The sequence below is a fragment of the Dermacentor andersoni genome, chromosome 3, assembly GCF_023375885.2.
Source record: "Dermacentor andersoni chromosome 3, qqDerAnde1_hic_scaffold, whole genome shotgun sequence".
NCBI classification, from domain to species: domain Eukaryota; kingdom Metazoa; phylum Arthropoda; class Arachnida; order Ixodida; family Ixodidae; genus Dermacentor; species Dermacentor andersoni.
In genome coordinates, this window is record NC_092816.1 from 202895258 (window position 1) to 202912077 (window position 16820).

At 44.4% G+C, this 16820-nt stretch overlaps 1 protein-coding gene across 1 annotated transcript in view; it reads right to left on the bottom strand.

Moving 5' to 3' along the window:
* LOC126524355 (glycosyltransferase 8 domain-containing protein 1-like) overlaps positions 1-16820 on the bottom strand; it is a 98416-nt gene that overhangs the window by 19788 nt on the left and 61808 nt on the right. The gene's annotated exons all lie outside the window — the stretch shown is intronic.

Genomic DNA, 16820 nt, shown 5'->3' on the forward strand with positions numbered 1-16820 from the left:
ACGCTTCTCATGCATGCGCTATCCTAACCTGCCAGCATGCATATAAAATGAAGTGGCTTATAAAGGGTAATCTTAAAAGATAGAACAGAAAGAGTTAGAATTAATGGTGTTCTTTCTAAATCAATGACAACAAACATTGGTGTACCTCATGGATCCATACTTGGTCCACTCTTGTTTTTAATATATGTTAACGACCTGCCTAATTGCTTGCTTTCTTCTAACTGCATTCTTTATGCAGACGACACAACTATCTTTAACTCTGACATTTGTGTACAGAACCTAGTTTCTAAACTTAATACCGACTTAAACAACGTGTTAAACTGGTGCAATATTAACCAGCTCAATATAAACTCATCTAAAACTAAATTTGTTTTATTCACGTCCCACCAACGCTCATCCGCATTCATTCCTTCGCTCTACCTTGGTAATAATCTTATCCTGCGTAGTACTTCCTGCAACTACTTGGGTGTAGAACTTGATTCTAACCTTAAATTTCATCAACACGTAGCCAACGTTAGGCGGAAGGCAACATATGGAATAAGGACACTTTTAAAAGCTCGGTATGTGTTTAACCAGGAAACACTACTCTTTTTATACTACTCATTTATCCATTCACATATAAAATATTGCATTGCATTCTGGGGCAATACGTATCGTACCCACTTACAATCATTACAAGTAGTACAAAACCAGGCTGTTAGAATAACTACATTTAGTCCTAACCATTTCAATTCCAAATACTTATTACATAACTGCAATATTCTTACTGTGGACGAGCTTATTAACTTTAGTCTTGGTACGTCTTTATATTGACAACCAGATAACGCTTACCGCAACAGTCTGATACCTCAGTCTTGTCTAATGAATACTAATCGTACGCAATTTGCACTAAACAATAACTTTATTCTTCCCATGGTACGCACAAATTATGGTAAGCAGAGTGTCCACTTTTCGTCCGTTTCCTTCTGGAACACACTACCTCCTACTATTAAGTCATGTAAATCATTTCAATTTAAACGACAACTAAAAGGCCAAATTTTATCATCTGCAACCACTCAGATAAGTATCTTTTTCCCCTCTAAATGTACATTGGTTATGTGACACAAATTAAGGTTCATTTGGTTAGGTCCCATTATCCATTCGCTTTCATAATGGTGTTATATTTCTGTAATGAGTCGAATGTAATAATAATTATTATATATTTTATTAGCATGTCTGCAGCTGATTTGTTTAGTACTGCCAAACCTAAAACAATACTAAGTTTGTTATCTTTTGCATCTTTTACACTATTTGCTGCAACTGCTGTTTATATTTTTACTTATACACTGTACAGGAGGTCCCATTACAGTCTTTGACCTCGGGACCTCCTCCTGTATATTATTGCTTTGTACTATATCTTGTCTATTAATAATAAAACCTCATTCATTCATTCATTCAATGTCTGGCTCACTATAACTAAGCCAATGAGTGATCACTAGTGACTCACATGACGTCATCAACGTTCTCACCCAAACATGTACTCATACTAACCTGCCGACATGCATATAAAATGAAATGGCTTTCAAAAAGTAACAACCTGCCCATTATCACAAAGTTGAATGAGGTGATCACTAGTGACTCACGTGACATAACTACGCTTTTTGCCCAACCACGCACTCTACAAATGTACTAACAAGCATATCAAACGAAGCACTGCTGAAAGCATTGCAGAAACTTCAGCGCTTCCACTTCTACTAACGTGCGAGGCCAGAGGGGATGCAGATAGAACTGCAGAGAGGAAGAGAAGGGGCAGTTCCCATATAAGAGAGGGGGGAGGTGATGTGAGAAGGCAAGGAAACCCCACTACTATACGACAGTGGTGGCGGGGAAACAGGATAAGCTTAAGTTCAAGATACGGTACAGTATGTTGCTGCTATTTCTGAAAAATAAACGCTATGCAAATATGTCAAGCGGGCAACTTACGCAGGGCGTGCAGAAGCAGAGCCGCATTAATTAAAGTGCACTGCACGGTCCAGAAGACACTACGGAAGCAGCCGACCGTCAAGTAAACACTTCCGTGCCCGCTGCATTAGCTTTGCGGCTATGGTATTGCTAGAGATCGTGGATTTGATCCCAATCGCGGCAACCGCATTTCCAAGGGGGCGAAATAGAAAAAGCATGTGCACTTAGATTTTGGGACACATTAAAGAACATCAGGTGTAAAAATTAATCCACAGTCCGCCACTACTGCTTGTCTCATATTCCGAGTGTGCTTTTGGAACGTACAGCCCCATAATCCAATTCAAGTTTAATACTTCTGCCACAATGCGATCTGCCATGTGAGGAAATGACAACGCTCAACCCTCTCAGGGGTTATAAAATATGGCGCACAACAACGCCTCAACCAAACATCTCTCCTTGTATTCTGTGTACTACACTGACAAACAGCAGTGTTGCACGTAAGGTAACGTTTAACATCAAGTCACCACTCTTGAGTTAGCCTAAATGTTGAAGAAATTAAGTGTTAGCCATCAACATCACCACTAATTACTGTCAATCAAAGTATCCAGCATGGAAAGTTTCGCTTACATTGATTCCTACAGTGCGTGGGATCTGCATAATTTTTTACTGGGCTTTCTCCATTTTTCGGCACTGCTGTTCTGATGGCCATACAGTCGATGACAGATAATTCGGACTCCACAGGGAATGTAAATAGGTCTGAACTCTCGATTGTCCGAAAAAAATGAACGTATCCAAAAAAGGTCATTTTATTTACATTTTAAGGCTGCTGTGCAAGGAATAAGTGGTTGATTCGTTGCTGCACACATTTTCGCTTATGTGCAACCAAGTACGCCTGTATTTCTGCCAGTTTTGTGCTGTTGCTGTACACCGATGCAAGGGCTGCAAAGGCTCGAGTCCACATGTGAAGGCTCCGCAGCACACGGCACATCATGATCATCCGAGTTAGAGTCGCTGTTTGACGGTGGGAGAACTTGCTCAATTATTTCATCATCGTTCAGTTCGGCACACGACAACACCACACTGTCGATGTCTGCAAAGTCTTCAAATGTAACAGTGGTAGAAATCGGCACGCCGCAGGCTAGGGGTGTGCCGATCTCACCTCAGTGTTTCTTCCAGATTTCTCAAGCCGACAGGCCCCTTTTGGGGCCACCAAAGCGATGCCTCGGCGGTACTCGCATATTGCTTGCCACCCGTGACACCTCTTTGCAGTTGTTTAGCAGTGCCATTCTCTCACGCCGACAGCCGCGGCTTGTTACACGCGATCGTAGCGCCCAGGAAGCTAAACGAGTGAACACAATCAGCAGCCGGATGGAGGAAGGTGGTAGAAAGGGGCACTGGCCTCCCCACGATAGTTTTGTCACAACAGCTCTGCCATCCCCTATTTTGATTTTTTCTTGCAACCCGGTTATAACAATAGAATTTTCGTGATATCTGAATATTGTTATAAGTGTGTTCGACTGTACATGTATATAGATCTATGTGCGTATGCTTGTATATATGGTATGTATGTGTATATGTGCATAATGTATATCTATATATATAAATATATCTGTTTGTAAATATAAATATGTATGTATATGTGTATTATGCATACGGATTTTTCTTTCTTGCTTGAAAGTGCATTTCATTCCAAGCATTACTTTGTTTTTAAGTGTCGCATTTTTGTGATGCTCTGCAGTGCTCTGCTGTCAAATGTATAAGGGGGCAGGACCCTTGTCAAGCTGTACCTCAGTTTCTGTCCTGTCTCCTCTTTTTCAAGGTGAAAAGAAAATAAAGACTTTTTATTGATTGATTGATCACTGTAGACTGCCCGGCCTCCAACTTTACCACTAGGAATTTCACTGTATTCATCCGCTGAGATGGCGAAGGCGGCCTGGGCGGAGGTAATGGACACGTTTTAACGTAGCTGTTTCCGCAAGGCCGGCTTCGTTGACGTAGCACCTGATGCCGAGCATGATGTATCTTAAGAGGATGTCCGTCGGCAGCGATTTGTGGCAGCACATCGTCGACTCCGACATGGGGGGCCATGGCTGGGATGATTTTATTTCTGCTGACAAAGACGCTCACATTGTCGAACCGTGCACGGGCGAGGGCATCATTTGTGAAGTGCGGGCTGAGAGCGACACGGAGGAATCAGATGACTATGAAACTTTGTAGCCAGCACCCATAAGCACGCTTGTAGTAATGGGCTAGGGCCTCAGGCAACTTGTCTATGCCAGGGACCTCAGCAATGTGCAAGCTTGTGCTTTAAATAAACGGGAGACTACCTTATTGGATCTGCACAAATGCAACAAATGAGCAACACGGATTTCTCTGCAAAGGAATAAATTTTGTGTTTTGGCTAGCAACTTCCTTTTAAGCTGTGGTCCACTTACTACAAACATTGTGATAGAACGAACGAATGCCGCGTGACACTCAGGTTCGTTAGAAGCGGGCTCGACTATATTGCCAAATGAATCGGTGGTGTGTTTTGAGAATTTTTATGCATCATGTTTAATTTGACTCACCGGATAATTCTGTCCATTTTATCGGTCCTGGCAGGGTCAAATTAACGAAAGCTGACCGTTGTATTTCCCAATTACCGGAGTGTTCAATATACCGTATCTACTCGAATCTAGGCCTGCCCTGGTTCTAAGCCGACCCCCGAATGTCCAAAGCCCGAAAAAAATAAAGAAACTTACTTCGAATATAGGCCGAACAAAAAAGTAAGGACAGCGTTCACAAAATGAAAACAGCATTTGTTTAATATGAACGTGCTGAGCTCACTCTACGTCATCATTGCTGCTAGCCTCGTCGCCATAGTCTAGACCACACGTACGCTTGCGGACGAGCGTGAGCTCGCGTCCGCGTGCCCATGCATGTGTAGACAGTGCGGCATGGCTCGCACGAATCAAAATGTGGCGCGATCTCGGTGAACAGCTCCTCTCTGTTATCGTGTGCTTATTTTTCTTATCGCTGTCATCTCCTCGTTACGGCACACGCAAAAAGCGCTCCCCGTTGCCCCCTCCAACAACGGACGTTTTTCTCATCAATGCTTAGGTCCCGCCCGGCTTGAATGTTTGACGATGCCTCTGTGGTTAGCACAACTTCTAGTTTGAAAGCGGCACTGTAGTGGCATTGCCTGTTTGGTGCCATTATGACAGCACCACGCTATGGGCCACGTTGCACGCCAATACAACACAGGACAAAATATGCGACATCACTCGTGTACTTCAGTTGGCTACTGGCATGGCTAATAGTGGCTGTGATACTGACTTTTCTATATGGCACTATCTATGCACTATATATATCATTTTCAACTACAAACTAGCATGTTTGTTAAAATCCTCGAATCTAAGCCGACCCCAGAGTTTCGTATATTATTTGAAAAAATCTATCGGCCTAGATTCGAATAAGTACGGTAACAAGGTTCGACTGTACATAAAGCTGGTTCTCAGTCGTAAGTTTCTGCCGATTCATAATTGATCAAATATTCATGAATCTCTTTGCCTGTCAAAGTGCAGACAGACCTGCCACACCGGATTGCCCTGGCTGCCCTGCTGTGAAAGAGCGACAGAGCACTGAGACATTTACTCCACCTGCAGTCAGAAATTTAGCTTAAAAGATGTGTGTGTTTAGATGACCTCTCCATAGCCGGAACAACAGGTACGCAATGTTATTTTCTGCAGGAGTTGCCTTTGTTGAGGCAGAGAGTGTGCTGAAAACACAAGACAAATATACTCTGGAGTCGCAGGAGCTGCAGCGGCTGGGCAGTGCATGGGTGGGTGCCCAAGTGAATGGCACTAAAGGGTTCACAAGACAACTTTATGGCAAAGTTGGCTCGTGGTACAGAATAAAATAAAAAAGAGCGCAATAATAGACAAGACAGAGAACAGCAGAAGCACTCACTAACAGGTGAGGTATTTGAGAAAAAAGTTCATGGTGTGCACATGCATGAAAACAGGCACCACCGGGGGTGCTTAAATGAAAGAAACAAAGAACCAGCCAATTCATCACAGCTGAGGAGCTTGTCAACTTAGCTTTTTCAGGAACCTATTCTCACCTTTTCTCAAGTTGACAGATGTGTTACTAATGCTACCGCCACCCTTCTGGTTGATAAAAAAACGCCTCCAAGAGCTCACATGCCACGGTATCCCTGCTTCTACCTAATACCTTTATTACAGCTGTAATGGAGTGTATTAAACAGTTCAGATGGTAGCGTCTATTCGTAATCGAGAAGAGCAGAAAGAGCTGGTTGCCCAAACGGCTCACACTCGTGCCAGAGTCCTTCCATTTTTTTTTCTGGTCACGAAAGTGCCGCCTCAGTTTCATATAGAGCCAGCGCCCGCCGCTAGAGGCGCAACCGTGCATGAGAGGGCATGCCAACGCCGCTACCGCTGTGGTTGTGTGTGGGGCAGCCTCGGTATTCTAGCTTTCTCAACTTCCTCAACCATCGCTATAGCTTCAAGTAATTATCTTTAACATTGAATATGCTTAAATTACTGCCTGAGCGCGTCTTCTGCCATGATATGAGCGCCCGGGACGAAAGAAAAGCCGCTCATAACATGGAGCTTGCGGCGGTCTCAGACCAATAAAAAATTAAAAAATCTGGGATTTTAACAGCCAGAACCGCGATACGATTATGAGGCACGCCCTAGTGGGGGACTCAGGATTAATTTTGACCACCTGGGATCCTTTAAAATGCACCTAAATTTAAATAAACGTAAATAAATGTCTGAATGAGGTTCAGGTAGGATTAATGCAAGACAAACTTCGCTACTAAATGTCTTTAAATGCACCTAAAGGCCTGCAAAGCGATGCCATTTCTGAATGAGATTTAGGTAGGATTAATGCAAGACAAACTTCGCTACTAAATGTCTTTAAAATGTACCTAAATTTAGATAAACGGGTCTTTTGCATTTCGCCCCCGTCGAAATGCGTCCGCTGTACACGGCCGGGCGGTCTCGGTCCAGATTTCTTCATCATCGCTGTTCGCCTCAACACTTCGGTGGGCTCCGCTTTTTAATATTTGCCTGAAATTAAACACCGCGCATTCGCAACAAAGCACCAGTGGTCCCAACTTATCACCAGATGCAAACATATGGGCTGTTGCACCCCCGCTTACCCCTAAGTAAGCGCCAACTCTCCGTTGCGCATAGCGCCAGATTGTTCGCCGAGCATGCGCACAGCTGTTCACTAAATTTCTGTTAAACTGTGGCAGAGGACTCTGACTGTGGGCAGTATCTTATAAGGAGATCAAAAGAATGAAATTGTTATTGCAAAGGGCTGCTACCGTAGAATACTTAATGACAAAGAAAAGAAAATTGAGCTGCTCCGTGCGCTCAAGATTTCTTGGCAAAGCTATGCCATTTCTGAATGAGATTTAGGTAGGATTAATGCAAGACAAACTTCGCTACTAAATGTCTTCGGTGCAGCTTTTAGCAACGGATTAAGGCGAACGTGAAGTGTTAGGAGCTGCACAGTTGGAACTAGCTGTATTTTAATTAGGCAATTGCCTTAGCAAGCAGTCGTTTAGAAGCGTCAGTACGTAAGCCAAGCACTTATTCACGCTGCTCGTGGTTTCGACGCAGAAACGATGAGACTAGGTATTTTGGTTCTTAATGCGCAACTATTTACAATATGTTAAAAACTTTATAATTCGATCAAGAAAAGAAATAGAACGTGTTGGTGCAAAAACAACAAACAAGCACGATCATTTATTTATCATGTAAAATAAGCGGAGCGAAATACAGACAGCAGAGAGGCGTCCGGTCGCGAATGGTCCACCATTCACAATGCAAGAAATTTGTTAAAAGCATGACACTGATATAATAAGCATAAAGAAATAACATCAAACGTGAGAGATATGCATCGGGGGGGGGGGGGGGGGGGGGGGGGGCAGGAAACAAACACCAGCAAACGAATGGCATTAAATACAGAATGCATAATCGATTGTTTCTATAAACAAGATAGTGTAAAGCATAAGCATTTCATAACACATGGCAAAACACAAGTAGCCAAATCACAAATACAGCAATTTTTTTTAAATGGCTTGTTAGAGATACTTCTTCAGCTGTTACTTGCAACACGTTACTTGCAACAGCCGAATACTCGAAAAATAGCGCAGCACATGCACAGAACACACCCGATCATTCAGCTCGCCTCGCACTGCGCACGCGTTTCGGTACGCGAACGATGCCCTCTGTGGCACAGTGGCGCCGCGTCGCGGCACTTTTGGGCAGCATATGAACCTCTCCCATAGCGTGACGGCGGAGTTTCGTGACCAGAAAAACATGGAAGGACTCTGCTCGTGCTAAGCACTGGCGATCCGGCTGGCCCACTGGTTGCACTGCAGGCATGGAACAGACGACCTGGCTGGCCTTGTCCTTGTGCTCTTCTTCTTCATTACACAGCGAAGCTGTTTGTGGCTAGGGTTCCGTGGAATTTTCGTGTACGCGAGCAAAAACTATCAACATCAGCAATGGCCCATACGCCCCCCCCCCCCCCCCCCCCGCACCATGCAAGCAAAATATGCAATGGCTAATTTTTCTCATAATGCAAAGGATATATATATATATAAGGTTCACTAGAATGAATATAGATCTATGTGCATACCTTTCGTCACGATGACCACCAATCAGGGCAATAAATGTGTTTGTATGTGTGTTCAAAATTCTGTGCCACTTTTGTCGTGTGCTAAACAGCTTTGCTGGCCATCCACCTTCACACAGTGGAATGGCTCATGAATTTTTCACCAAACGATGGCACATACTTGTAGCTTTCGCAGTGTGTGGGCAGTTGTGTATATCCCTGATTTTTTAGTGATATGGCGTGCTTTTCAGGCCCTGTCGTTCACACACCTGTCAGACTGCCCCACCTTCCCCAAGGCAGAGGTATAGGTATAGGTAGAGGTACAGGGTTCATTATAAAGGTAATGCGCATTTTCTGGGAAAAATAGATTTACTGACCAGACCTGTAAAAATGGTTAAAATTGTTCAAAATACTCTTCCCCTGTATCAATACACTTAAGGAGACGTGTCTGCTATGCCTGGAAGGCACACCTGAAAGTCCTCGACGGGAATGTCTCTCAAGAACGCTGTAACATGCTTTTGGATGTTTTCCACGGTCTCTCAATGCTTTCCTTTCAGCGCTCTCTTCAGCCGGGGAAACAAAAAAAAAGTGGCACAGAGGCAAGTCGGGACTGTAAGGGGGATCATGGACCACCAGAATGTTGCTCCGGGCCAGGAAGTTGGTAACGATGAAGGACGTGTGGCTGGGGGCATTGCCATGGTGGAGCTTGACCGTGTTTTTGATGTCCGCCCTCACGCACGCGACTCGGCGTTTCAATCTCTTGAGCACCTCAGATAAAAGGCTGAGTTGACAGTTTCTCCCTGAGGTACAAACTCAATATGGACGATTCCTCGGAAAGAAGACAATGAGCATTGTTTTGATGCAGGACGGGACTTGCTCATTCGCGCTTTCTTGAAGCGGGGGGATGATTTTGTGTGCCACTCGCTGCTCTGCCTTTTCGATTCTGAGTCGTACTCGAACATCCATGATTCGTCTCCGCTTACGACAGAGTTAAGAAAGTCAGGCTGATTTGAATCAAATCCAGCAATTCTTGACAGCGCAAAACTCGAACTTCTTTCTGATCTTCTGTGAAAACTTTCGGCACAAGCTTTGTGCAGACCTTGTGCATTTGCAGATCCTTGGTCACTATACCATGTACCGCAAACGTGGACATGTGTAGGCTGCCAGCAATTCGCTCTATGCTCAGTCTACTGTCGGAACGCAAAACTTCGTGCACAGAATTGACGTTTTCGTCGGTTCTGGTCGTTGTTGGGCCCAGAATGGCGTTCGTCGGCGAACTCCTCCCGGCCCTCCTTGAATGCCTTGTGCCACCTCCTGGACTGTGACCTTGAAATGCAGTCGTCATTGAAGGCCTCTTTTAGCATCTGGAATGTTTTGGTTGCATTCTTTCCAAGCTTCAGGCAAAACTTGATAGTGTATTGCTGTTCAAGTGAACGCTCCACCGTGCCGTGTTATCCGCTCACACTGCTTGGAGTAAACTAGGCGACCGGCTGCATTGGCAAGGCAGAACCCTCACCACATTTCTTAACTGGATTTACCGTGCGCTGCCATAGATAGTCGCATTATAATAAAATCATCGCATTACTTTAGTAATGGACCCTGTAAACCACCCTGACTATGCACTGCACAAATGGCTTTACATGCTTTTTCTCGCAGCCTTGTACTCATTTCTTGTCTGGAATGCATGCGCAGAGCTCAGCAAGATTATGAGGTGCCAAGAATACGATAGGCACATTGTGCCTATTTGCCACATTCGTAACTCTTTCATTACCACTACAAATGCGCTTACGTTCGGTCTTTTTATGTTTTAACATTTCATTTTAAGACTTAGTAGTCACAATGTATGCTGTGATAGAGTTAAACCTCTATATAACGAAGTAGGTAAAATCGGCAATTTGCTTCATTATATTGAAATTTCATTGTATAGAAATTTGACCTTTTTTTGCAAATAAGTACAGATGCCAGTCAATTTTTCTTACAAGGAAAAGGGGCCACACAATTTTCTGAATTATTGGGCAATCAAAACAAGCAAACTTTAATGAGAAAACAATTCATTTCAACGAATTTAGGAGTTGGTGACGAATGATATGGTTTCATGCCACGTTGACGATATCTTCACATCGGCGGTACGAATTAAGGGGGGAGCCGGGTCTTGGGGACCCAAAATCGGCCCAAAATTCAAATTTTCAATTTTATTTTCAGCGTTCCTGACACGTTTCCGCGACTATCTCCGTAATTTGGTTACAAAATACCATGAAGTTCTTCCTTTATCGTGATCTAAAGATGCAAATCTGCAAGTGTTGCCCTCTAAACTGGGGACAAATCGCGGCCGATTTTCGTCACACATAACTCGATAACTACGCACTCTGCCAGCGCCATTTTGGTATCATTTGAAAGGTGACATTCCTGGCTTTTTTTATTCGTCGGTCAGCAACATTGCTGGCACTGCGGTCACAAAAAAAAATGTGCCGCACGCTATTATTGACCAGTTTGAGCACGTGACCAAGATGGCGAGTCATTTATTGGCTCCAAGGACCCCGAGCGCTCAAATGAGGCAAACAGCTGCCATTTTGTCTTAGTCTCGCGACTGCGACGCTGGATATGCTAGAGGTCCAACAAAGTTCTGTTCCGTGAATCATTATGGGCGGAAACATACGAGACCCAATAAACTTCCGAAAGCAATTCGGTCGTTGCAGTCGACACAGGATACCCGGCAGCTCACCGCTGAAGTCGTACCGCCGCCGAACGTCGACGCCTCACTGCTTTGACGGATCATGCATATCCACACGCCGGTTACACTCGCGTAAGAATTGAACACGGCTGTCCTAATTGAAGAGGAAGTGGATAAGATAAGAGCACATGAAAAAGCTATGCTCAACAAGATTGCATCTACGACGGCCACAGAGCAAAATATTCAGCATTATTTTGAAGATCCGACCGGCGATAATGCAACAACCTCGGTCACGAAGCCCGCTACTTTGTACGTTGCCGTTGGACTTGCAGCAGTGAATAATCTTCTTGGCGTTTTCTCATGTAATACATGCGGTGGTTCTGCGTAGCTGGTGCGGAGCGATCAGGATTACGGTCTCGCTACTAAACTGACTGTGGTTCGCGAGATATGCTGTGAAGTTGCGCCGAGATGGAGCTTGTGGAGAATTGAGGGCCCGGAAACGTGTAATCCTTTTGAAGTGAACGTACTCGCAGTGCATACTATGTAGTCGAGCAGAAACGACCAAATGGCCATGGGTGCCATTTTCTTTTTTCCACACTTTCTTTCAATATATCAGTTGTGAAATGTCATTTGTTGTTTTCTAAAAACCACAATTTTGATGATTATGCCCCATTTGAGGTGCATTATCACTGCTTATACTGATGCTATCACAGTAATTCTTTTTTTTTTTTTCAGGAAGGCAAAGCTGTGTAGCGTGCAAATAAACGAAATAACGTTGTTGCATTTATTAGAACATTTTAAAAAAATGTCTCTTTTTTTAGCAGTTAGATGAATTTCTCTCACTAAAGTTTGCAATGTTCTCATTTGATATAAAATTGCGTTAGAACACCATACTTACTTATTTGCACTCTATGTTAGTGCCATATCATTTTTGTATGTCGATATTTATTATGCCATGTATAGTTGGGTAGATAGCTCACCTCCAAACAAACTATGCAATAAAGCTGAATTTCTTCAATTTATGGAAAGTTATTTACTGTGCAAGAAAACTGGATGTATATTTAAAACTAGCACATTGAAATACAAAAACGCGGCAAGTTTCATCAAAATCAACAAAGAATTAAACAAAGTTTTCAGGCGCAGGGTCCCCCCTGAAGTGAAGTCAGCCACGCTTTCACGTGCACTCCGCCCTCGCAGCTGATAGCAACACCCGCACTGGGAAGACGCCATCATTAAATGCACTGACAGTGGGTAATTAATGCTTCGTTTCCAATAAGCCACTGAAGCTCTAGATTACGCAACCTCCAACAGTAAACGTGTGAGAAGACAGTTTACATGGTGCAATGCCGTCTCGGCACGCCCACTCTTTGCACACGCCGCAGATTACCTCTAAAGCAAGGTGCACGGCTACGCATGTGCTCAGCCATGCTTACAGCCTTGTGCAGCCCCGGCTGAGATGTGTGCCAGAAATTGCGACGCATGCCAACTTACCCCCCGCCCTTCGCACGCGCTTGACTGCGTTACTGCGAGTAAGCTCCCCTCCCCTCTTTTCCTTTGCTCGTGCAGGAAGGCGGCACTCATGAAGCCAGAATCTCTCGTCTCACCCTCGCACACTTTCACTCGCACCTAAAGCAGAAAGCGCGCGGGCCACGACAGGATCTCATCGCACTTGGACTTTATACGGAACATGATGTGGCTCCACTTTAGCGGTTGCTCTTGTTGCGCCGCGTGCGATTGCAGAGGTGCAAGCAGTCGCTTGTAATTCAATCATTTGACGATATGCGTTGACGGAAGCTTCCATTTATTGTCTTGGCATTCCTTTGTGGTGGAAGTGAAATTTCGTTATATTGAAATCGCACACAGACACACTTCGTTATATTGAGGTTCTAAATATATGCTGTTCTATGAACAAGCGGTTATCAAAAGTTGAATACTTCGTTATATCAAGAATTTAGTTCGTTGTTTCAAGATTTAACTGTACGTAAAATTACAACCTGATCACTGGGGTATTCAATGGATCTAAGGCAGCAATAAATGCTTGGATAGTTTTTTATAATTCTTATGTGAAACTTCAAAGAAGCAACTCAAGGAACCTGAATGAAAATAATTTTATATTTTCGTATAACTACTGAGAGTGAAAAATTTGGAATATACAAAGTATATGCCTGGCTTTTAGTTGCTAACTTTTGTAAGTTTGCCTACACAAAAACATTATTATGCAGAATTGCTGGCATCAATACTAGCCATAGTGATGCCCATGCTATGTGAGAAAGCAGCAGCTTCGCAAATGAGAAAACGGATAAATTGGTATTAGGCAGAGTGCATTTGTTTTTGCTAATGGCAGCAGGTACCTGGCTTATTTTTTACTGCATTCTTTAGGCTTGCGAAGCAATGGTTTTCAGGTCAAAGAGCACGTAGAAGCTTCACGATACTCGATTATTGCGTTTGATCTGTTTTTCTGTGCAAGCAAGCTGATATAGTGCGCATTCAACTGGTGCTGGAGTCTTCATATACTTTGTTCAGTTCTTGTACACAGCTGTACATTCATGCGGAGTGTTGCACAATATTTTACAGTAATGAATAAGGCCACTTGCACAGTCAGTGTTTGAAATTTAAGAGATTAGACAGTTAGTGAAGCTTCAGTTGAAGGTCGGTCTGAAATCAACTGTGTGCTCTTGTGCGAGAGAGTCCCGCACGACAGGAAAGAGTGCTGGCACATATGGTGTTGAAATGCTGATGGATAAAAGCAGCCTATAGCGGGAAAAATAATGTTGCACTTGATATTAGTCATAACGCAATTATCAAAATACCATGCATTCATGAGCATCTATCGTTCCTGTAGACATCGTTAAAACAGCCTAGACGTCCGACTGGAAAATTAGAGAACATAACAGAAGCTGCTGTCACTAAAATACCGTTTTGTCAAGTCAACGAAAGTGCAAACTTCGCTTCGTTTTATTGAGGAATTGCAAGGAGCACTGAAGCTATGGTTTCGATGGTACCTTCAGTCGAAGTTTCATTTTTCCAGACTTGCCAATCTGCCAATAATTGTCACATCTGAGCACTAGTTAGAATCCAGTCGTCATTTCGGACGGTACATGGCACTACAGTCGATCCCGGATATATCGAACTCAAAGGAGATCATGAAATAGTTCAATATATCGATAATTCGAAATATAAAATATGCAAGTCAAAAGCTTCTCTTACAACTCCACACATCTCAAGGCAGTTTCCCGATGTCATGACTAACAGGAACTTACCGATCTGTGTCTCCAAGGCGCGTAAAAAAACAAAAACACAGTGCGATGACCAGAGCACTTTATTTTGAAAGAAAAAAATCTGTAACCTTCGCTTGCTTTTTCTTCTGCACCATCAAGTTCATTAAGCTATCCTCAAGCTTGTTGACACTGTCTAAATGAGAAAGGCCAGCTCCTTCCATTGTGCCACAACAGCCTCGAATGACGCTGAAAGCTTATGGAAGTTCAGCTGCAGTGCATCGTGGTTGGTCCTCTTCATCGGAACCTTCGCCGCTGCTCGAGTCGCATCCTCGTCACCCATGATGTCAGCCACAATCTCCGCATCAGCGTGATCTGCTACAGCTTGCACGCCGTCATCAGCGCTGACGAAATCGCGTGCTGTAATGCAGCCTGGGATGGCGCCTGGGAATGCCGAGAGCTCGCGAAATTCGCTGTCCAGGCATCCAGCGTCATCGTCTTCACTGTCAAGACATCCGTCGTCTGCAGCTACCACAAAGCCTGCTTTGCGTAAGCGGTTCACAATTGTGCTTTTCTTCACGTCGTTCCAAGCACCAGCCAGCATTTGAATGGCTCCGAGGAGGTTCACCTTGAGTTCAATTCCTAATCGAAGGTTGATTAGGAGCCTCTGCACCAGTCGTCGTCTGTACCCAACCTTAAACGCTTTCACAATGCCTTGATCGAGAGGGTGAAGTTTTGCCGCTGTGTTTGGCGGCAGAAACTTGAGGGTGATCTGCTTTAATGGGCAGACGACATGATGGGCTGAACAATTGTCAAGAAGAAGACAAGCTTTGCGGCCAGACTTCTCCAGTTCAGCATGCCACGCCTGTAGCCACTCAACGAAAAAATCGTGTGTCATCCAAGCTTTCTTAATGGAAGCGTATCAAACCGGGAGGCCTTTTGCATTCTTAAAGCAGTGTGGCGACTTGCTCTTACCGATAACAAACGGCTGTAGTTTACATGACCCATCCATATTTGCAGCAAGCAACATCGATATGCGCACTTTGCTGTTCTTTCTACCATGGCATGCAGTGCCCTTCAGATGCAGAGTCTTGTTTGGCAGCATTTGACAAAACAGTGCTGTCTCATCTGCATTGAATATTTGTGACGGCAAAAAGCAGTCGGAAATATTTGGCCACTCTTCGGACAGCCACTTTTCTATGTGACTCGTGCTAGTCGCCTCGCTTTCGCCCGAAAGAATCTTTCCGACGATGCTGTAGTGACTCTTAAATCACTGCTGCCAACCAGTGCCACCAGTGAAGCTTTCTTCTCCGAAAGCCACAGCAAACCATTTGGCCTTCTCCATGACCACTGGGCCGTCAACAGGTATGCTCTTGGCACGTGTCTCCAAAAACCAGGCGTACAATGCCTTCTCGACCTTGTAAAAGGTTGGGACGCGCACACGACACGCTCCAGGGCGACTGGACTGCACTGCCTTGAGCTTAACATCAGCTTTGTTCTTGCGGCTACCGACGACTTTTTCTTGCCAGCCTCCACCCGCTGAATGATGTCCGACTTTGTTGAAAAATCGAAATTCTTGCATTTTTTCGTGGCCATGGATCCGGAACCCGTGCCAAAAGCGGAAAGAAAAACGCACTGCACCACACGAGTCTCAAGCCATCGCGTTGGCCTCGTGAATAAAAGGAACAAAGCGAATCGAAAGACGCACCGCTCCGTGTCTCTGCACTACCACAAGCCCAAGCTGCACTGACCTCATTCGTCTCGCTGCGCCAGCGGTGTCCGCCAACCAAAACACAGGAAACGGGCGCCTGCGGTCAGCGTGGTTTCTCCCTCCCGTTTCCCTTTCCCACCCAATTGCACTCAAAGTGCTCCTCGTCACGTGCCTTTTACCCACATGCCCCTTTCTGAGAGCGCGGGGCGGCGCGCGTGAGATCGCGGGAACATCGCGAGATCTTCGTGATGAGAAGTGCACTTGCGGGGGTGGGGTATCGTGGGAGAAGCGCACTTGCCGGGACGCAGCTCAGCACAGAGTTCGGTACATCGATATGCCGGTGCACGGGAGTTTTATACAGGCGAACAATAGCGCTATACTTTTGCATGGGATTCCCAAGGGGATTTTTCAACTGTTCGATATAGGCAATAATTCGATATATCCGGGTTCGATATATACGGTATTGACTGTATTCGTAGAAATATTGCAAGGGAATTGTCTAACAATTTAACAAATTAAATTTACCGCATTTATTCAAATCTAAGCCGATAGTTCTTTTTCAAATAATCTTATAGCAAACTCTAGGGCTGGATTAGACTCGAGGATTTTAAAAGAACGCGCCAGTTTTTAACTGAAATTGATAAGTATGGTA